Consider the following 24,268-nt stretch of genomic DNA (forward strand, 5'->3'; position numbering starts at 1 on the left):
GAAAGGCCTACAGACACATCAGAGCAGCAACAACATTGCTGTAACGAGAATAAGAAGTAGAGAAGAAACATTTGTGTGACATACCTACACCGTTAGCAAATAATCCAGGCCATGACTTTCTACCAGAAAAGCCTGGAAACTCTAGGCCCCTGAAGAATAGCCTAATCCTTTCTTTGTGCCTCTTCCCAGCAGCGTTCCCCCAAACACTTTACCACCTGTTCACCTCATAAAAGCAAACTGCAAATAGCATTTTCCATTTGCATCAGTTCCTCAAGACAACATTCACCTTGCTGCTTTCAACATGTTTAGCTTTGATTCAATTTTCAGCTGCTCTAGATCTGGACTCATTGACCTTGAACTCAGGTTTTTAGGTCCTCTCTCCAAGTTAAGTGTTTGAAAGAAAGGTTCATTAAGATAAAGATGATTTTTAAAAGTTGATCTATCTTTTCTCTTGTAATAAAACAATTTTTTCCTGGCACTTCAGAGTATGGGAAACATCATACTGTTAGATAATGATAGCATTTTATGTGCCTGCAAATTGAGAATAACACTAAATTTCACAGAACATTTTAGCATAGATTTTCATCAAGTGACATAACTCCATTTTCTACTAAAACTAATTAGGATTACAAATGAGATCTTGGTTTTGTAATCTAATTATAATAACCAGGGATGACGGAGTGGTGGTTTTTTGTTTATTCTACTCTGAAAACATTTCAAAATAATGTAAGTATAGCGGTATGTGTGTCCAGAATGATTGGATATGCTGCCTAGCTTTAATGGGGATAAAATCTGTTTTGGTAAAATTACATTTAGCATAGGTTCTAAAAAACTATGATCTTTTTTCACATGTGTGTATGAAAAGTATGACTCAATTTTCTCTATCAAGATTTACAAGAAGTAGCCATTGCACTTCAATTATTAATGCGCCATTGATTCAGCATATTATTCCCATCACTAGTGATTTGATTACAGCAGGTGACTTGTATCTACATACCTAGGGAGGGACATAAACAGCTTCATCTGAAGAGAATGATATTCTGGTTAATCAGGTCATTATAACTTCTTTAACTTCAAATAACGCCCCCAGAAAACATTATATCATAAAAATCTGATTTAAAGAGATTTTTAAAATTTAGTTTTATTACTTCTAAGTTTATGTCTTTAAGCAATAATGTGAAGAGATATGAAATAAACAAGAAGCTATACAAAGTGAGATTTATTATTATGACAATATAGATCCTTGTCCTCAGAAAGTTTAAACACCTAACTTTTAGTGAATAGCACCAAATAGCTATATATTATCATTTATATTTTCCAGCAGAATGACTGTGGTGTGTGCAAGAAGCGATGTTAATGAGAGTCATGAGCGATGACAGAACATCGCTGTCCTGGTGTGTGTATTTGTAGATATTTTCACTGGATTTTAGAAGGAACGTGATGAGAAGCCCGGTTTAGCAGCACGTGCACGAGCCCGCACTGCTTCTGACAGCGCGTTCTGTGATTTTCCGGGTGAGCTCTACTGAGGTTAGCACTAAAAGACTGCATGTAGGGTAACTCCTGCTGTTTCTTGAAATATTCAAACATGTCTATTTAAGTTTTATTTGGGAGCCAAAGAAGTTTCTTAAAATGCAAGATTATTATAACTCCTCCCTATAACATGTAACTTCATATTGGACCTATGCCCACACAGATTATTCTATAAAGTCTTTCTCCTGGTTTCTTAATTGAGATAAGATTGGTTTAACTTCTTAAAGCTTTTTGAGATTAGTAATTAAAGTGATATTAGTTAATTTTTAATAGAGTAGATCCCCTGTCTTTTTACAGAATATTCATGTCTTATATTAAAGAAATGCTCTTAATAGAATATTTTCTTTTAGCTTTTTTGTTTGACTTGCATATTATAGTATTCTTCTTAAAATCGGTTTAAAATTTATATTTCAATTTTTTTAATTACATCAAAAGACTTTTTCCATTTTTCAAAATGACTGCCTAATTTTATAATTTTCTTAAAGCCACCACAATTTACTGTTTTTTTTTATCTTTTCTTTTATCTATTTAACACAACACACAAAACACACAAAGTGCTCAAATTTATTAATTTAATTGCGAAATGCTCAAATGTATGAAGTACATATTGAAGAAGCAATGATGAAGGAAACAGACAAAATTCCTGATTTTACAGAGATTGCCATCTATTTGTGAAGGCATACATTAATCTAATATGTAAAGTTTTATCTCTGTTAAATGTTATGAAAAAGAATAATCTGCTTAAAATGGCTTGTTCTTTATCATGATTTGGTCTAATCAGTGTCTTACCTGAGAAGGTACAGAAGACTACTCAGAGACCAGAGCAGTGTTCCTAGAACAAATGCTGACAAAGTATGTGCACGTAAGGGTGTGGTGGAGAAAGAAAATAGGCATGTTTATAAATATTTACATCAAATTAAACTATTGTTATCTTTGTCTTTATTATTCATCTAATAATGCATGCATATGCATGCATAAATCCTGGTCAGTATTTTAGATTCCCCCATTGAGATAGTTTTCTAGAAAAGACTATTAGAAAAAACTAAGACTTTTGAATGATGAATTAAGAAGTATGGCTGATTAATTTTTCTTATATTGCCCATTTTTTTCTATAAAGCTTCTGATTTGCCTTATTATGTAAATAACATCCTACCTGTTCTTATCCATTTCCAACTTAGTGGATTATAAAAATTAAGCCAATCTGGAAGTGTATGTGTGTGGGGGGGGCATAGGTGAAGGAAGGTAGTAACTATATTCTTCATATAATAAATTTTTATGTGATCACTATAAATGATTCAAGTAATAGAGAAAAGTAGAATAAGAAAGGAAAAAATACTCAAAATCCAATCACCCCAAATAATTGAAATTAACATTTAATAAAAGTAATTCATATATCTCTCTAAGTGCATAAAGATAAATAATATATAAATGGGCTGACAAAATGTCTTTACGAAAACTACTATAACATTTATAAACTATGACTCATATTTTACTTTAATTCAAAATAAGAAAATAATAAAAAAAACTGTAAGAATTGCTATGTAAATAAATATTTCTTCATGTGAAATCTATTAGTTTAAATGAATCAATATGAGGGAATTGACAATTCATTATTATGCTACTTATCTAATATAGATAATGGCTGATGGGATCTGATTTTTAATCATACATTAAATCACTAATCTTCAGAATAATGCAAATTAAAACTACAATGAGACGTTATCTTACACAAATCAGAATGGTTATTATTAAAAAGACAAAAAAATAACAGATGTTGGCAAGGATGTAGAGAAAAGGGAATACATACACTAAATTACACATTGATTTTTGTACGTGATGAGAGATAAAGGTCTAGTTTCATTCTTCTAAATATGGCAATCCAATTTACCCAGCACCATTTATTAAAAAGGCTGTCCTTTCCCTACTGTATATTCCTGTCTACTTTGCCAAATATCAATTGGCTATAAGTATGTGGCTTTATTTCTGTGTTCTCTATTCTGCCCCACTGATCTGTGTGTCAGTTTTATACTAGTACCGTGCATTAAAGACTTGAAAGTAACACCTGAAACTATAAAAATACTAAAAGAAAACCTAGGCCTAGAGAAAACTCTTCTGGACATTGGTCTAGGCAAAGACTTTATTAGTAAGACCTCAAAAGCACGGGCAATAAAAACAAAAATAAACAAATGGGACTTAATTAAACTACAACGCTTTTGCACAACAAAATAAATAATCAACAAACAGACCATCTACATAATTGGAGAAAATATTTGCAAAGTATACATCAGATGGGGGAGTACTATCCAGAATTTACAAGGAATTCAAGCAACTCAACAACAATAACAAGAAAACCAAAATTAACCCTATTAAAAAGTGGGCTAAGGAAATAAATAGACATTTTTCAAAAGAAGACAAATAGCCAAGAAGTATAAAACAAAATGTTTCAACATCACTAATCATCAGAGTAAAAACCTCAATGAGACATTATCTTACACCAATCAGAATGCGTATTATTAAAAAGAGAAAAAATAACAGATGTTGGCAAAGCTGTAGAGAAAAGGGAATTCTTATACACTATTGGTGGGAATACAAATTAGTACAAACTATTTGGAAAACTATAGAGATTTCTGAAAAACTAAAAATAGAACTACCATATAGTACAGCAATTCCATTTCTAGGTATCTTTTCCAGAGGAAAAGAAATATAATGACTTTAAAAGAAATCGTTCATTGAGCCTTATTATTTTGGAATGCTGATATGAAGCCCAAGCTAGACTGCTGGAGGTACTTGATCCAGAAAACAGCCATCGTGAACTGCCGAATATGGAAGTGAAGCATCTTAGATTAACCATTCTCAGTGTAGCTGCCAGATAATTGTGGTCACAAAAGTGACTTCAGGTAAGACTACCTGAAAAAACACCTAGCTGAGCCCACCCCAAAATGTTGACCCACAGAATCATGATTAAATAAAGCACTTGTTATTTAAGCCACTAAGTTTTGAGGTGACTTCTTATGCATTAGTAGATACTCATGCAATGGGATACTGGGACCACACTGGTTAATCTCTCTTATATTCCACAATCTCTTCTAGTAAAATATAATGATGCTATGGGTAAATAAAACCAGCCTTGTATACTGTCAAATGTCTTAACTTAGTCTTTAATGTAGTGATACAAGGTACCAACTTTATAGAGGAGGACCTTTGTACCAACATGGCCTCCTGAACTAATGGTCTCTAAAACATCAGTTTCATCATCATAAGCCCAAAAGGAGGCATGGTGTTCATTTATTTTTAAAAGAAAGTAACAAGGGGTGGGGTGAGAGAGAGAAATATAGAAGCCTGTCAAATGAGTTCCACATGACTAGCAATCTGAAACTTCGTTCATCCTCCAAAATGGTAAATTCTGTTGACTGTCTCTCTCTCTCTTAAATTATTCTTAAAAATGCAGGGAGAGAAAGACTGAGTGTGATCTCTAGCACAATCTCTCAACTCGTGAATATAAGTGGGAGAAAAGAAAGAAATTCACAGCAAATGAAAGCATTTCCTACTGCTTCCCCAATGACAGTCTTAATTTTCTCATTCTCTTGAGACAGAAAAACTCTAGTTTTACCACTGCCAGGTGATTGGATTTTATTGAAAGTATCATTGGAACTAATTGTTTTCTCTCATTGAAATTTCTAGATGTGCCAGATTCACACTTATCCAGACTCACAAAGCAGGTGTTGAGATTTTGTGGTAACAGCAGGATCTTTCTTGGGTTCATTGAAATAGGGCCTTAATTATAACAGATATTTACACTTATGGTCTCTCAAGAGTAGGGCCTATTGCTCTCCCTTTTTTGGGAAACTGAATAGTATTTTGCCACACTGCTTAGGAGACAACGGCTAAGTGAGAGTTAGCCTTCTTCATCCAGTTGAGTAGATGTAAGACTTAAACTGCAAAACTCCTGAAAAATCCATAATTGGCTTTGGTTTATGTCACTCAAATAATATATGTAGAAGTAAAAGGTCTTGGAAAAATGGAAGGAAATATACATTTGAATAAGTTATCTTCTGAAAAACATTCTTAAAACTTATTTATAAGAAAAAATGAATATAGACAAGCAGCAATTAATGGCATCCACAGTGATGGGCATATTGATGTTGTTTTATTCTAGCAAGTTGACGCTCAGAATGTGTTCTCTGGATCAGGAACATTAGAAAGAAAAAGAAGCAGATGAAAAATACAGCACAGGTGAACCAGAAGCACACAGGCCAGTGCTGGGGGGGAAGTTGGTGCCTTGCTACCAGTGACCCCGTGCACTTAACAGAAACCAGAAAAACCTTTTTAGAAAGAAAATAACATAATTATAGGCTTCAAATAATTTCTACAGATAATATTTTCAAATATAATATCTGTCAAAAAAATCAGGACCGTGTGAAAAACAACAGGAATAAAAAAAGAGAAAAGTAGGTATGATTAAACTTACAAATACACTAAGTACTAAATTTACCAAACATAGACAAAATAATATGTATAAAGTGTAATATATAGGATAGAAAATAAAAGTCAAAATTACAAAAAATGATGAATATAATAAATGAAATTAATGAATAAATTGATAGAATAAAATTGAATAATAATATACATACTAAAACATTTAAGATGATGTTAAAGCTATGTTTAGAGGAAAATTTATGGTATTAAATATGTATTTTTTAAAAAGAAGAAAGGCTAAAGAGAAAATAAGCAGCTAGAAGATAGTATGTAAAAAAGTAAAAAGGAAGCATGAAGATAAATATGAAAAATACAGAAAATACAGTGAACATATTCTACATGTAAAATTGGATCTTAGATGGTAGTACTGGGACAGAAGCAATGTTTGAATAATTAGTGCATAAGAGTTTTACAACACTTAGGAAATATCTGAAATGAGAAATTTAAGTGTATTTGTGAACCTCAAGGGAATATTAAAAGGAAACTTATCCAATGAATACAAAGTAAAATTATTTAAACCTAAGGTTAAAGAAAAAAAATCTTCAAATCAATACCTCCTACAAATCTATATGGCCAATGCGGACACTCCAAGATAAAAATGACCAAAAGACTTGGACAAGTATGTTACAGAAAACATTTTCTAATTGGGATAAACATGAAAAACCTTATGATCGTCACTGGCAACCAGAAAAATGCAAATTATAAAACCAGAGTGAGATCCTACTTTATATGCACCAGATGACTAAAATTTACAAATGGCTCAAAAAATCTGTGGGAAAGAAAGTGGAACAACAGGAACTCTCGCATACTGGTAACAACGATGTAAACTTGTACAACAACTCTACAAATCAGTTAAGCATTATCTACCACAGTTCTCAAAGTATGATCTTGAGATTACTGGTGGTTCCTGAGACATTTTCATAAGATCTGTGAGGTAAGAATGTTTTGATAATGCTAAAATCTGATTTTCTTTTTTTCACTCTCCTCATCTCACGTGTATAAGTGGAGTTTCCCAGAGACTGCATGATTCATGATATTTCAACAGATTGAATACAGAAGCAGATGTAAGAATCCATCTGTCTTCATGAGACATGAGAACAAGACATTAATGGGATTAAAGAAAATGTAAAATACTGTCATCAATAACAAATATGTCAATATCACAATGTCAATATGAAATACAATAAATTTAAAACATACAAAATGAGGCTTTTTTGATTCTTCAGTAATTTTTAAGAATTATAAAGGAGCTCTGAGATGGAAGACTTGATTGCTGGGTTAATTACAAATTTTGAACCATCTACTTAAAAGCAATGTATACAGAAGTGCACCGAGAGACGTTTTAGTAGTAGCCAGAATATGTATATATGTAATTGCCATCAGGAGGTGAATGAATACATAAATAATGCTATATTCATAAAGTAAAATACTATGAAGATAAGCAGACTATAGATTCAGACAACAACACAAATGAATCACAAAATAATGAATGAAAAACTCAGATTTAAAATAATATTTACTCTATGATTCTACTTGTATAGAATTCAAAATCATTCCAAATTAAATGACTGTATTTAGGGATTGACACTTAAATGAAAAAAAAAAAACTACAAAGTAAAGTGAGGAAAGGATCACTATAAACAATAAAGATGTGTTGGCAAATTTTGTGGGATAAGAAGAGGTGACTATTGGAAAGCGATGCAAACAGGGCTTGGGGGTGTTTCTAATGTTCCATTTGTTGACTTGTGTAGCTTGTACAGATGTTTTGTTATTCACAAATCACCAAAATATATATTTCTGTACAGGTAAAATATTACTGGAGAGTCTATCTCAATTTAAAATGGCAATGTTGAAAGTTAAATAATAATAAATTATAAAAGAAACAAAAAGATTTATGTTATACGATCAGAACCAAAACAACTTTCATTGCTATTTCTATGTTTCGATACTTAAAAAACATTAGAAATGTGAAATACAGTCATGCACTGCATAACAACATTTCAGTCAATGACAGGCCATATATACAACGGTGGTCCTATGAGATTACAATGGAGCTGAAAAATTCCTATTGCTTAGTGATATCCTAGCCATCATAACATTGTAGCACAAGTCATTACCTTTTCAATGTTTAGATACACAAATATTATTACTTACCACTGTGTTACAAAGCCCTATATTATTCAATACAGTAGCGTCTGTATAGGTTTGTAGGCTAGAAGCAATAGTCTATTCCATACAGCATAGGTGTGTAGTAGGCTACATCATCTGAGTTTGTCTAAGTATACTCTGTAATGTTCTCACAACAACGAAATCATCTAATGACACATTTGTCAAAATGTATCCCCATTATTAAGTGATGCATAACTGTATATACTGAGACATGTCACAGTATTAGAAAGTAAGATGTGATTAAGAAGAGTGAGAATAGTAGAAGGAAGTGGAAGATTCTAGAAGTATTTTTCACCCTTTAGCTGATTTCCCAGAAAAATATTTCTCATCACAGGGTCATAGTATTTTTATGAAAAAATATAAATTTTAATATTTTAGCAAACACATTTTTCAAGGACACATCATTTTCTCTTATGAAGAAAAATTCTCCAAGCCAATGAGTGAATCAGAATTTGGAGTTCAGTCACAACAAATCACAACATTCATAAATGAAATGTGCTAATGTTCAAACAATGTGGGGGTGCTTACATACAAATCTAGGATGTCAACAACATAGTAAACCAAAATATTCTAAAATATAGAAATATGTGCCATTTTTATGAGGTGTTATGAGATGAAAGAGTTGCTTTGATTCTTTAGCTTTCTTCTTAATGACATTGTGATTAAATAAAATATATTTGCTTCTCTGAGTAAGCATTTAATAGGATTACAATGTGATAAAAATCGATTCCTGCAGATTTTTAATGCTTTGTGTGCACAATGAACTCAGACTTTTGTTCTTTTTTACAAAAAATAATAAGTCAAGAATCTCAGAATTAAACACCCTGTGAAGATAACATTAACACCTGTAAGACAAAGGATGGTTTCTGAGATATCAAGGTAACATTTAGGTTTGAAAAGTGGCAATATTTCAAATGATGGTATACTACCATTAAAAAAAAAATACATTCTATCTCAGTATTGATTTCATTTAACCAGGATAACCATGGACTTGTATCATCTGAGCTCCAAAATGTTAAAAAAGAATAAATATCTAATTATTTTAAACAGATTATCTTATACTGTATCTGTCTCAATTAATTGTTAAGAAGAAATTTGTAATTATTTTAACACAAAAATAAAACTTATTTCCACTGTCATCCTGACAAACATATTTGCTCTCCCAAAGACTGTCCTTTTACTTGTTAAAAAAACCAAAACAAAACAAAACTATTTTCTTTACCAGTTTAAGTCACTAATCTTAATAAATTCCAATTCTAGTGATATGGTCCATGTTAAGCTTCTAAATCTTCTCTCTGAAAGCCTCTATCCGCAAGTCTTCCTACAATTCTTTGTAATGATGAATTTCATCACTATTTATTGCCATAAAAATTTTAAGGTAAAAAGAGAATGAGAACTATTAAATTAACCTTTCTTTTATATTTCAGTATATATGGAAGTACAAATGTTTAGGTTACATATATTGCCTTTGCCCCACCCAAGTCAGAGCTTCAAGCGTGATCATCCCCCAGACAGTGCACACCGCATCCATCAAGTGTGAATATACCCATCTGCTCCTCCCCACTCCTGCCTTCCAGACACCTGATGAAAGTTATTACTGTATGTGCACTTAAGTGTTGATCAGCTAATACTAATTCAATGGTGAGTACATGTGGTGATTCTTTTTCCATTCTTGTGGTACTGCACTTAAAATAAGCCCCAGCTCTATGCAGTATAATACAAGAGGTGCTATATCACCATTGTTTTTTGCAGCTGAGTAGTACTCCATAGTATACATATACCACAGTTATTAACCCGCTTACGTATTGATGGGCACTTGGGTTGTTTCTACATCTTTGCACTTGTGAATTATGCTGCTATAAACATTCAAATGTAGATGTCTTTTTTATAGAATGTCTTTTTTTTCCTTTGGGTAGATTCCCAGTAATGGGATTGCTGGAACAAATGGTAGTTCTACCTGTATCTCTTTGAGCTAGCTCCATATTATTTTCCACAGAGGATGTACTAGTTTGCAGTCCCACCAGCAGCATATGAGTATTTCTATCTCTGCACATCCATGCCAACATTTTGATAAAGGGACTTTTGGGACTTTTTGATAAAGGCCATTCTCACTGGAGATAAGTGATATCTCATTGTGGTTTTGATTTGCATTTCTCTGATGATTAGAGATGTTGAGCAATTTTTCAAATGTTTGTAGGTCATTAGTCTGTCTTCTTTTGAAAAGTTTCTGTTCATGTCCTTTGCCCACTTTTCAATGGGATTGTTTGATTTTTTTCTTGCTGATTTTCCTGAGTTCTATATAGATTCTAGTTATCAGCCGTTTATCAGATGAGTGGTATGTAAATATTTTCTCCCATTCTGTAGGTTATCTGTTTGCTCTCATGACAGTTTCCTTGGCTGTGCAGAAGCTTTTTAATTTGATCAGGTCCCATTTATTTATTTTTGTTGTTGCTGTGATTGCCTTTGGAGTCTTCTGCATAAATTCTTTGCCTAGGCCAATGTCTATAAGAGTTTTTCCCACATTTTCTTCTAGAATTCTTATAGTTCCATGCCTTAGGTTTAAGTCTATTATCCACTATGAGTTGATTTTTGTGAGAGGTGAAAAGTGTGGGTCCTGTTTCAGTCTTCTACATGTGGCTATCCAGTTTTCCTAGCACCATTTATTGAATAAGGCTTCTTTTCCTCCAATGTATGTTTTTGTCTGCTTTGTCAAATATTAAATGGCTATATGAGATGGTTTTAGATCTGGGTTCTCAGTTCTGTTCCATTGATCTATGTCTCTGTTCTTGTGCCAGTACCATGCTGCTTTAATTACCATAACCTTGTAATATAGCTTGAATCCTGGTAAACTGATGCTTCCCCAATTTGTTCTTTTTGCTTAAGACTGCTTTTGCTATAATGGGATCTTCTCTGGTTTCATACAAAACATAAACAGATCCTCCAAGCATAAAATAAACAAAGAAACAATGGACTTATACAGAACTCTAGAACAAATGGGCCTGACATTTACAGAAAATTTCCCCAAAACCACTGAATATACATTTTTTCTCATCAGCTCATGGGACATTCTCTAAGATTGATCATATCCTAAGCCACAAAACATGTCTCAACAAGTTTAAAAAATAGAAATTATAACATTCATCTTCTCAGACCACAGTGGAATAAAATTAGAAATCAACTCCAACAGAAATTCTTATCTCTACACAAAGACATGGAAACTAAACAACCTCTGCTGACCATTATTGGGTTAAGGAGAAAATTAAGATGGAAATCAAAAGATTTTTTCAACTAAATGATAAAGGAGACACAAATTGTCAAAATCTGTGGGACATAGCTAAAGCAGCCCTGAGAGGAAATTTTATATCCATAAATACCTATATCCAAAAGACAGAGAGATCACAAATCAACAATCTAATGAATCATCTCAAAGAACTGGAAAAGGATGAGCAAACCAGCCCCACACCCAGGAGAAGAAAATAAACAACAAAAATCAGACCAGCACTAAATGAAATCAATAACTAAAAAAACTATACAGAAGATTAATAAAAGAAAAAAGTTGCTTCTTTGAAAAAATAAACAAAATTGACATGTCTCTTGCTAGATTAACTAGAAGCATAAAAGTCTCTAATAAACTCAATAAAGAATTAAAAAGGAGAAATTACAACCAATACCATGGAAATATAAAATATCATATATGAATACTATACTAATCTCTATGCACATAAACTTGAAAATGTGGAAGGAATGCACAAATTCTTAGAGACACACAGCCTCCCTAAGCTCAATCAGGAAGAAATAAAATTCCTGAACAGACCAATATCAAGTACTGAAATTGAAGCAGCAATAAAAAACATTCCTAAAAAACTATCCCGGACCAGATGGGTTCACATCCAAATTTTACCAGACCTACAAAGAAGAACTGGTGCCCAACCTGCAGAAATTATTCCACAACATCAAGAAGGAAGGAATCCTCCCCATCACATTTTATGAAGCCAATGTCACCCTAATACCAAAACCAAGAAAGGACACAACAAAAAACAACACTACAGACCAATATCACTTATGAATATAGATGCAAAATTCTCAACAAAATCCTAGCAAACAGAATTCAGGTGCTTATAAAAGAAAAATAATCCATCACAACCAAGAGGGCTTCATCCCAGAGATGTAGGGATGGTTCAACATATGCAAATCTATAAAAGTAATTGGGCACATAAATAGAAGCAAAAACAAAGATCTCTCAATAGATGCAGAAAAAGCATTCGACAAAATTCAGCACCCTTTTATGATAAGAAACGCTTAACAAAATAGGCATATATGGGACTTGCCTCAAAATGATAAAAGCCACATATGACAAACCCACAGCCAACACCATACTGAACGGGGAAAAACTGAAAGCATCCTCACTTAGAACAGGAACCAGACAAGGTTGCCCTCTATTCAATATAGTGAATACTGCTTCTATTCAACATAGTGCTGGAAGTCCTAGACAGAACAATTAGACAAGAGAAGAAAATCAAGGGCATCCAAATGGGCATGGAAGAGGTCAAACTATCACTCTTTGCTGATGATATGATTTTATATCTAGAAAATCCCAACGATTCTACCATGAGATTACTGGAATTGATAAATTCAGCTAAGTCTCAGGTTATAAAATCAACATATAGAAATCAGTAGCATTCCTATATGCCAACAACAGTCAATCTGAGAACCAAGTCAAAGACTCAGTACCCTTCACAATAGCAACAAAGAAAATACCTAGGTATATATTTAACTAAGGAAGTAAAAAAGTTCTATAGGGAGAACTAGGAAGCACTGAGGAAGGAAATAGCAGAGGATGTAAACAGGAGGAAAACCATACCATGCTCATGGGTCAGTAGAATCAACATTACTAAAATGTCTATACTACTCAAAATGATACACAGATTCAATGCAATCCCTATTAAAATACCAACATCATTTTTTGCAGATCTAGAAACCTTTTTTTTTTTTTTTGATAGGCCCCTGAATTTAAACTAAAATATTGGTCATACAGCTAAGTAGCAGGGTTTGATCAGAAAAATTATATGTGTATAAATTTGAGTTTACTTCTAGGCTATTTTGAGCCAAATAAGCTAATATTATGTACTTCAGTCTCGCTCTATTTTATAATGTCTGGGTCACTGTAGTCCCAGTGTTACAATGACAGTTGAATGTGGAAGAAATCTTTAATCCATTATTTACAAATTAACTGTCTCATTATTGATTAGAAAGACATTGTTTCTTAAAATAAAATTTATCCAAAAACTCAATCTAGATAAGCACTAATCTTTTTACATAAAACAACTATGCAAAAAATAATGTAGTTAAAAAGAAGATCATATTTAAGTCTTAATTCAATTAGAGTAACCGCATCTACAGATATGGCTTTATGATAGGAATTATTCTACATACTGACTAATTGCTGAGAAGGGAAGGAAAAAGTCTTTGAGTTCAGGAGTTTACATTTTACTTAATAAATCAAGAATTTTTGCAAGAAACATTACCAAAATCAATGATATGAATGAACCTCACAAAAATAAATTACATGAATGGGAAGGCTATTCATACTTCTCTAACCACATTTATAACACTCCCTTGCATGAAGAATGGGGGTAACACTGCACATAGCAATGTCTTTTATTTATTCCTATTTTATATAACTAAACAGGGCTGAATTTCATATTACCAGAATAATCAAGTTAGGCTGAAATAAAGTGATTATTTTTGTTTTATTTTTTTCTCTTTTTTAAAAATTAAATTAAATTTTGTATTAAGCACTTCTACTGCTAGCTTCTTAAAGGCTTTGTCAACTCTAAATACCCTGATTATCTATGTCTTATTAAACAGGGTCCTATTAATCAGAGAAGATAAAAAGGTTTAACTGAAAGTGGAAGAAGTACTACATTATTGATTAGTATAAAAATCCTTCATTCTTAACAGAAAGTGGTCAATGTAATTTAGAGACTATTTGATGAAACATTTCAGAGTTTGTCAGGTCACGAATTTAATTAACTAGTGAAAGTTAATTTCTAGAATGAGGTTTTAAAACAAATGCCTCTTTATATTATGGTACATAATAAAACAGTAACTCAGCTTTATCACCACAAAAATAATAAGCAGTTTATATCAGTACCCGTTTGGTTAGAACATACGTATTTTTAAAGAAATAATTTATTCACTGGCCTGAAATTAACAGTTTCAACATTGACTTTGAATTATCAAAATATGTTTATAATTATTGGCTTAATTTTAAAATTACCTTTAGGAATATTATATGTAAATATTGTTTCAAAAGGAATTTTGTAAAAAACATGTCTAAGGGTATAGAAGAAATTAATATTCTCTTTTTAAAATTTAAATAAGATCCAACTAGTAACATGATTTTTGCTATGAATTAAAAGTATTGTACACATTAAATCATTAATTAGAATGTAGTAGTGAGGAATTAGTGAGTGTTGCTTTTTTTAGTTCTAGTACATGGAATACCAATGTAGAGGCCTAAATTACCCTATATATGATGAAGAACACTAGTGTGTGATGCATACAGAACACACGAGGGACACACACACATGAGCACTAAAATCACACATACACATGCTCATTTTCCAATCTGCAAATACCAAAGGTCACCAAACCAACATAAATCCCAGCAACATGAGAAATAAGATGACTAGCTCCAGCAACAAGTGGTTCATTGAAATGCTCTGTTTAGATTTCTGAACTTGGTAATTTTTAAAAAATACATCAGTGTAGTATCCTTAGATACTAATTCCCAAGTGCTTTAGGTTTTTGCATAAAACTAATAACTCACAACCAGTTTTTCAAGGACTCAGCTAGTAGGATAACATATAAGAACTCTTTTTCCAAACTACATGCTGTGGAACACTGGTTATGTTGGCTATTACTTATAATCTTCCTGTAGGATTCTAATTTATATGGCTTATTTAATAAAAAAATAAACTGTTCAAAAATTGCTAAGGTCCATATCAGTTTTATAAGAAGGAGTAGCGCATACATTTTACAGAAAAGAATTTAATACCACAACCTAAAAGCAACTCAGCTGTACCTGTTTTTTCCTCCTTTTTCCTTTTTCTTACGCTTCCTCCTCCTCTTCTTCATCTTTGTCATCTTCTTTTGTCTTGTTTTCAATATTCTTCCTTTTCTGACTGCAGCAAAATAACCCAATAAAAGAGTCCAAAAATAAAACTAACTTATTCAGACTGTTTTGCTGAAATAACTTTTTTCAGTTTAGTGAGGGATAGAATAACATAGTATCTCTAGAATCAGTAAGTGTAAAAATAATAATATTTGGAAAATGGAAATAAGGAAAATAGTCCACTGTACAGTTGCACTGTCCCATTTTCCAAACTTACATTTGTTTTATATAGATATATCTTTCATCAGAGTGAATTTAGACAGGAAAGTATGAGTATTCCAGGATTAGTAGAAAAACATAACAACATATATTAACAATAACCAGGAAAATGTATTAAGTATCTATTGCTCAAAACAAACCATCTCAAAACTTAGTGGCTAACAACAGCATCATTATATTCCCACAAATATTGTGTGTCAGGAATTCAGGATTAGCTGGGTTGTTCTAGCTAAGGTTTCTCTCTGAGGTTGCAATCAAGGTGTCAGCCAGGGTTGCAATCGTCTCATAGCTCAACTGGCAGAAGATCCATTTTGAAACTCATTTACATTCAGACCTGAAGCTGTCTCTGATTGTTGGTTGGCAATATTAGTTCCTTTTCACATCAACCTCTCCTCTAGGCTGCGCACAAGGTGACAGTTTGCTTTTCCCAGAGCTAGTAGTCTGAGATAGAGAGATATATAGCCCCCTAGGATGGAATCACCTTGGTAATTTTGTCACCTAATTTATAAAAAGTTGTGTTCTGTCATCTGCAGACCTGTGTTCATGATGAGCCAATAGGTCCAACCTGAATACCAGAAGGCTGGGATCAGTGACCACCATCTTAGAAGTTGCCTACTACAAAGAAGAAAATAAATACAGAAATAGCTATAATTTATTACAATTTTATAATTGTATTATACATAGTTCTCCAATGAAACAGAATACAGAGAGAGAGAGAGAAAGAGAGAGAGAGATATTATGAGGGACTGGCTTATCCAATTATGGAAGCTGAGAAGTCTCATGATCTACTGTCTGCCAGCTGGGCCCCAGGAGAGTCAGTGATGTGGACCAACCAAGCCCAAAGCCTAAAAATCAGGGCACCCAGTAAGTTCCAGCCCAAGTTGGAGTCTGAAGGCCTGAGAACAAGAAGCGCTGATGTTGAAGGGCAGAAGAAGACAAATGTCTCAGCTAAAGAAAAGAGAACACCTCCTTCTGGATTTTTGTTCTATTCTGGCCTTTAGTATATTGGATGAGGCCCATCTACACTGGAGAGGGTGATCTTCTTTACTCAGTCTACTGATTCAAATACTAATCTCTTCCAGAAACTTCCTCATGGGTACATAAAAATAATGTTTTACCGGCTATCTGGGCATCCCTTAGCCAAGTCAAGTGGCAGCTAAAATGAATCATCATACCTATGCTCCAGAAACTGTTCAGGTGTTTTATGGGTATCAGCCCATTCAATCTTCCCAATAACCTGATATTGGTGATCATGTAGCTCCATTTCATGAAAGAGAAAACTTTAAATCACTATAAAAACTGAAAAAAAAAGACATATAAAATAGCAACGAAAGCAATGGCCAGTGCAGGTGGAGCTTCAGACGTACAGGAAGTTAAGGCAGCTTGTGAAAGACACAACTCTGAGTGTACATTTAAAGGGAGGGAAGCTTGAAATGCAATTGCTGTTCTAGTTATCTATAGCTATATAAAAAAATCACACCGCACACAGAAGCTTAAAGCAAAAATCATTTTACTGTGCTCACAAAATTTTGGTTAGAGATTTGAGAAGGGCTCAACTGTGAGATACATCTCCTTCACTTATCATCAACAGAGGCCACTAAGTGAGATTCAGCTAGTGACTGGTCTGGTCTTGAAGATCTAAGACACTTTCACTCACTCATCTGTTAGCTTGGTAAGAATGACTGGAAGGCTGGACTCAGCTGAGCTGATCCTTTTCTCATGTACCCTCAGGTCTCTTCCACATAGTCTGTCTAGCAGGGAAGTAGGATTTCATAGCAGTTCAAAGATCCAAGCATGAGGGCTCAGAAAGCAGAAGGTGGCAGGTCCAATTTCTTAATACCTAAGCCCCCAAACTGGCACATGCTACTTCCACTGTATTCTGTTGGCCAAAAATACATTGATTCAAAGAGAGGGAAACAGATCCACTTCTTGATAGGCAGAGTAAAAAAATTATGCTTCAAAGGAGTATGACAGTAGTCATGGGGATTAGCTTTGTAAACTAACTGTCATAGTATCCTTCCTGGACGCCTACATTCCCATTTGCCAAACGAGACTGAACTGCCTCCACCAAGCCTGGAATGCCTAATTTGGCTTGCCTGACCATGTGGAGCAGTGTGAATCACTCCAGCTGGAGTCATGATAGGTGAACCCACTTCTCCACTGACCCACCAGCTTGTCATATAAATATGAGCAAGCCCCGCCAAGCTCAGCCTAGAGCAGCCAAACCACCAAGATGGGCTGTAGATTCATAGCAATAACAAATTGTCATATTTAAGTTCTTGTTTTGGGAATTGTTTATTAAGCAGCATTGTTGGAGCAATAAATAAGCAATTAAAATGTATTAAGAGGAAATTTATACTAATGTCAGAGAAATTGAAAATAGATTAGAGATAACATTCTTTAATTAAAATAAAACTCCTGGCAAAGACAGAGGTACCCCATTTCTCCCTAGTCCTATCTGTGACAACTAAAATTTACTGTACATAATTCAACAGACAGGTGTAGAAAAACTTTGGAAGGCACTAAGAAGGAGGACTACCTAGGGACTTTAGGACTGGAGCAATGACAGAGCAGTGAGTTCCATGGGTTTTCTTTTTGCTTCCTGTATATTCCATACAGGATACTGGAGAGCCAGCAAACTGAAACTACCCTTAGGTGGATACAAACAGAATCCCAAGGTAAGCTCGCTTCTCTAGTGAAAGGGTGAGGAAAAGGTGGCCTAGCAGAACAAAAAAACACTTTATACAAAATCTGTCCTACTTTGACCAAACACTAATGAAAAAGTGTCTCTCTTTACCCTAAAGTGTCATCAGGGCAAAGAGGGTAGCTGACCTTGCACTCACACTTAAACTTGCATGATATACCTAGAAATTAGACTTTCTGATATAAAAAAGAAGATTAGATAGACTCCTGAGTCTCACAATATAATACAATTAAAAACCTCTTGTCATGCCAAGCAGGAAAATGATAACTTGAATGAAAAAAAAAAAAAAAAACCAGACCATAACACTAAAATGACTCAGATGATGGCATTATCTGACATAGAGTTTAATGCATTTATCATAAAAATGCCTTAACAAGGCCGGGCGCGGTGGCTCACGCCTGTAATCCTAGCACTCTGGGAGGCCGAGGTGGGCGGATCATTTGAGCTCAGGAGTTCGAGACCAGCCTGAGCAAGAGCGAGACCCCATCTCTACTAAAAATAGAAAGAAATTATATGGACAGCTAAAAATATATATAGAAAAAATTAGCTGGGCATGGTGGCGCATGCCTGTAGTCCCAGCTACTCGGGAGGCTGAGACAGGAGGATCGCTTGAGTTCAGGAGTTTGAGGTTGCTGTGAGCTAGGCTGACGCCACGGCACTCACTCTAGCCTGGGCAACAGAGTGAGACTCTGTCTCAAAAAAAAAAAAAAAACCCCAAACAAAAATGCCTTAACAAGCAATTTCAAATACCCTTGAAAAATAAAAATTGAAAAATAGAAAAATCTCAAAGAAATAGAAGATATTTTTTAAAAGTCAAAGAAAATAATAGGAAAATACAATAAGCAAAATAAAAATTTCACTGGGTTGGCTCAATAGTACATTAGAAATGAAAAAGAAAGAATCAGTAAACTAGAAGATAAATCAATTGAAATTACCTACTCTAATAACAGGGAGGAAAAAAACTGAAAAATAAATTGATTAAATAAAATACATAAAATAGTATTGTTAGTAGACCAATAGTCCACTACCAAATATTATCAGACAATATTCTCAGAGAAAACTATAGTGACCTGAATGAAGTCTGAAATGCTAAGTGTTAGGTTCATTAATATTAAAGCTTACTTTAGATGCAGTTAAATGTTAATATGTGTGGTTGTCACTGCATTTTTGTTTCCAGTGATACTGTTTGTGGTGATTTATGTGGCAGTAGAGATTTGTGGTAATATTTCCTGTATGGTTTCAGAGTGCACTCACTCTGTAAACTGTGTTTCCATGGCAAGATGTGTATGGTTTTTATAAGCAGTTACCTATAAGAGATGAATTCTCAAAAAGAAAAGATTCTCAATCATTACTTTTATCTTAACTTATTTTATAAAAGGTCAAGCAATACTTAAATTTGTTCTAGAAGACAATGACAATGAAAACAGATGCTTGATGATAGAGAAAAAAAGTTAAGAAATGGAATATATTTCCTCATAGCTCAAAGAAGAAGGAGAAAGAGAAAGAGAAGGAGAAGGAGAAGAAGAAGGAGGAGGAAAAGGAGGAGAAAAAGAAGCAAAAATAAAAAGAACCTCTGGCCTGAGAGACTTCTGTGCTTTACACTTAGTTTATCTTCCTCAATTGCCAAGGAAGCTACTGGAGGGCAAAGGAAAGTGTAGAGGGAAGAGAGAGTTTAAGAGACAAAGAGGTCATTATATAATGTTAAAGGGTTAAATTAGCAAAAGGATATAACAGTTGAAATTTATAGGCACCCATCACCAGATTCCAACATATGAAATGATTATTAATAGACTTAAAGGGAGAGATTGATTGAAATCCAGAATAGTAGAGGACTTCGACACCCAACTTTCACCACTGAACGGATCATCCAGACAGAAAGTCAAAGAAACATTGGAATTAAACTGCTCTCTACACCAGAAAACCTAATAGATGTTTATAGAACATTTCATCCAACAGCCACAGAATACACATTTTTCTCAACAGTACATGGAACATTATCCAGGAATGACCATATGTTAGGTCACAAATCAAGTCTTAACAAATTCTAAAAAATTGAGATCAGATGAAGTATCTTTTCAAACCACAGTATAATAAAACTAGAAATCAATAAGAAAGGAACTTTGAAAACTTTACAAATATATGGAACTTAAACATCATGCTCCTGAATGACCAGTGGAACACAAATAATTAAGAATAATTTAAATATTTATTGAAATAAATGAAAATAGAAAAGAAATACCAAAATCTATGGGATATAGCAAAAACAATATTAAGAAAAAAGCTTATAGCAATAAACAACTATATCAAAAGGTAGAAAGACTTCAAATAAACAACCTAGCAATGCACTTCAAGGAATTAGAAAAGCAAGAACAAACAAGACTCAAAATTAGTAGAAGGAAAGAAATTATAAAATCAGGGCAGAAATAAGGAAAATTGGCATCAAAATCATATACAAGATCAATGAAACAAAAGTTGGCATTTTGAAAAGATAAACAAAATCAATAAAACATTACCTAGACTAAGAAAAAAATCCAAATAAATAAAATCAGAAACAAAAAGTGAGATATTACAGCTAATAACATAGAAATACAAAGGATCACTATAGACTATTATGAACAACTATACACCAACAAATTGGAAAACCTAGAGAAAATGGGTAAAGTCTTGGTTATAGATAACCTATCAACACTGAACCAAGAAGAAATAGAAACCTGAGCAAACCAATAACAAGTAGTGAGATCAAATCAGTGATAAAAAGTCTTCCAACAAAGAAAAGCCCAGGACCAGGTGGTTGCACCACTGAATTCTACCAAACTATTAAAAAAGAACTAATACCAATTCTTCTTAAACTATTCTAAAATATTAAATGAGAGGAATTTTTCCAAACCTATTTTACAAGACCAGCATTGCCTTCATACAAAATTCAGAGTAGGACACAAAAGAAAATGAAAATTACAGGCAAATATTCCTGATAAACATAGATGCAAATACCTAGTGGTGGGGTTGCTGGATCAAATGGCAGGTCTACTTTTAGTCTTTGAGTAATTTACATACTGTTTTCCATAGAAGTTGTACTAATTCACATTCCCACCAACAGTGTACAAGTGTTCTCCTGTCATTGCATCCACACCAACATCTATTGTTTTTTTTTTTTTCCTTTTTAACAATGGACATTATGACAGGGGTAAATTAGTATCTCACTGTAGTTTTAATTTGCATTTCCCTGATGATTAGTGATGGTGAATAATTTTTCAGGGTTTTTTTTTTTTGCCTTTTGTATATTTCCTTTTAAGAAAGACCTGTTCATGTCTTTTGCCCACTTTTCAATGGAATTATTTATTAGTTCCTTATAGATTCTGGCTATTAGTCCTTTGTGTGATATATAGTTTAAGAATATTATCTCCTATTCAGTTGGTCATCTGTTAGAGTAAACAGATGGCTGTATTAGAGTAAATAGGGTTATTTGCTTTGCTGTAAAATTCTCAACTAAATACTAACAACTCAAATCCAATAGCACATCAAAAAGATTATACACCATGGCCAAGTGGGATTTATCCTAAGAATGCCAGAATGGGTCAACATATGCAAATCAATAAATGTGATAGAACACATTAACAGAATGCAGGGCAAAATCCAGATGTTATTCTCTATAGACAAAGAAAAAGCATTTTATAAAATTCAACATCTTTTATGATACAACCTCTAAACAAGTAAAGTATAGAAGGAACACACCTTGATACAATAAAGGCCATCTATGATAAACCCACAGCTAACATCATACTGAATAAGGAAAAGCTGAAAGCTTCAACAGAGTGAAAAGAAAGCCTGAAGAATGGGATATAATAATTGTAAATTATTTATCTGGTAAGGGATTAATATCAGTAATATACAAGACACTCAAACAACTCAACAGTGAAAAAATAATCTAATTTAAAAATGGGTAAATAAACTGAAAAGATATCTCTCAGAAGAAGATATACAAATAGCCAACAAATATATGAAAAAAAACTCTCAACATTACTAATCATCAGGGAAATACTAATCAAAACCACAATGAGATATCATCTTACTCCAGTTAGAATGACTATTATCAAAAAATAAGAAGTGTTGACAAGGATGTAGAGAAAGTGTTATACACTGTTGGTGGTAATATTAACTAGTGCAGCCACTGTGGAAAATAGTATGTAGGTTCCTCAAAAAACCAAAAGTAAACACCATATTATCTAGCAATTCCACTACTGGGTATTTTTTCCAAAGAAAGACAAAGTCAGCATACCAAAGAGATATCTGCATTCCTATGTTTATTATAGCATTCTTCTTCACAATAGCCAAGATATATAACCAGTATATAAAAAAGTTATCTTCACAGACTGTTTGCTGTAGCACATTCACAATAGTCAAGATTTGGAATCAACCTAAGTGTCCATCAACAGATGTATGGAAAAAGAAAATGGGGCATACATACACAATGGAATACTATTCATCTATAAAAAAGAATAAAATCCTGCCAAGGCAACATGAATGAACCTAGAGGATATAATGTTAAATGAAATAAGCCAAAACAGAATGATAAATATGGCTTGTTCTTACTCACATGTGGAAGCTAATAAATTTGATCATAGAAGTGGAGAATAAAATAGTGGTTACTAAAGACTGGGAACGATATGAGGAGAGGGCTGACAGGGAGAGGTTGGTTAATGGATACAAAATTACAGCCAGATAGGAGGAAAGAGTTCTAGTGTTCTTTAGAACTATATGGTGACTAAAGTCAAGGACAATTTACTATATATTTTCAAATAGCTAGAAGAGTGAGTTTTGAATGTTCTGACACAAAGAAATAATAAATGTCTGAGGTGATGAATTTGCTAATTACCCTGATTTGTTCCTTACACATTGTACACAAAAATGTTATAAAAAAAGGAAAATATTGTGTCATAGCCCATACACACAAAAATGAAAATAAAAACCAAATATGTTTTTTAGTCAAAAAAAAATCAAATCTGCCATTCTTCTCCATTTATAGTTTTGGAGATGACTTTAGAAAAAATGTATAATCCTAAACTTCAGCTCATTTTGAAAGATGTTGTTAGTGTACAAAAAGACTGGGTTTTTTTTTTTCAACCTAGAGAAGAATAATATGGTATTCTTGATACTCATTATTATAAACTTTGAAAAATAAACTGGTACTGAACCACAGTGCTTAATGATTTCAATAGGAGAGTTTACGAAGAGCAATATAGTTGCAAGAGAGGCAATCTATATAGTGAGGAACCAAAGAGGAGTTCAGCTGAACTTTTATTGCACAAACACTTTTGTACATAACTATTCTACATATTTTGAATGCATTTAGGGTACTGGTGAAGATTATGGGCTCAGAATAATCCTCTACCAAGCCCCAATTCAACCCTGAAAGAGATGGTTATTTCAATTTTCAACATTCTGGGAAGAAATACCACATAGACTTAACCAATTTCTACTATCTGAGTGAATGAGACAGGCTTTGGCTTGATGTAGTTTAAGAAATTGATTGATATAAAGGAACAAAAGCATTCAACAAAATTCAACACCTTTTTATGATAAAAACACTTAACAAAATAGGCATAGATGGGACTTAGCTCCAAATGATAAAAGCCATATATGACAAACCCAACATCAACATCATACTGAATGGGGAAAAATTGAAAGCATTCCCATTTAGAATTAGAACCAGATAAGGTTGCCCTCTATCACCACTTCTATTCAACATAGTTCTGGAAGTCCTAGCCAGAGCAACCAGACAAGAGAAGGAAATCAAGTGCTTCCAAATGAGGGCAGAAGAGGTCAAACTATTTCTCTTTGCTGATGATATGATCTTATATCTAGAAAACCCCGATGATTCTGTCATGAGATTACTGGAATTGACAAACAAATCCAGCAAAGTTTCAGGTTACAAAATCAATATACACAAATCTAGCATTCCTATACTCCTACAACAGTCAAACTGTGAACCAAAT

This window comes from Eulemur rufifrons, chromosome 27 (assembly GCF_041146395.1).
Source record: "Eulemur rufifrons isolate Redbay chromosome 27, OSU_ERuf_1, whole genome shotgun sequence".
In the NCBI taxonomy this organism is placed as follows: domain Eukaryota; kingdom Metazoa; phylum Chordata; class Mammalia; order Primates; family Lemuridae; genus Eulemur; species Eulemur rufifrons.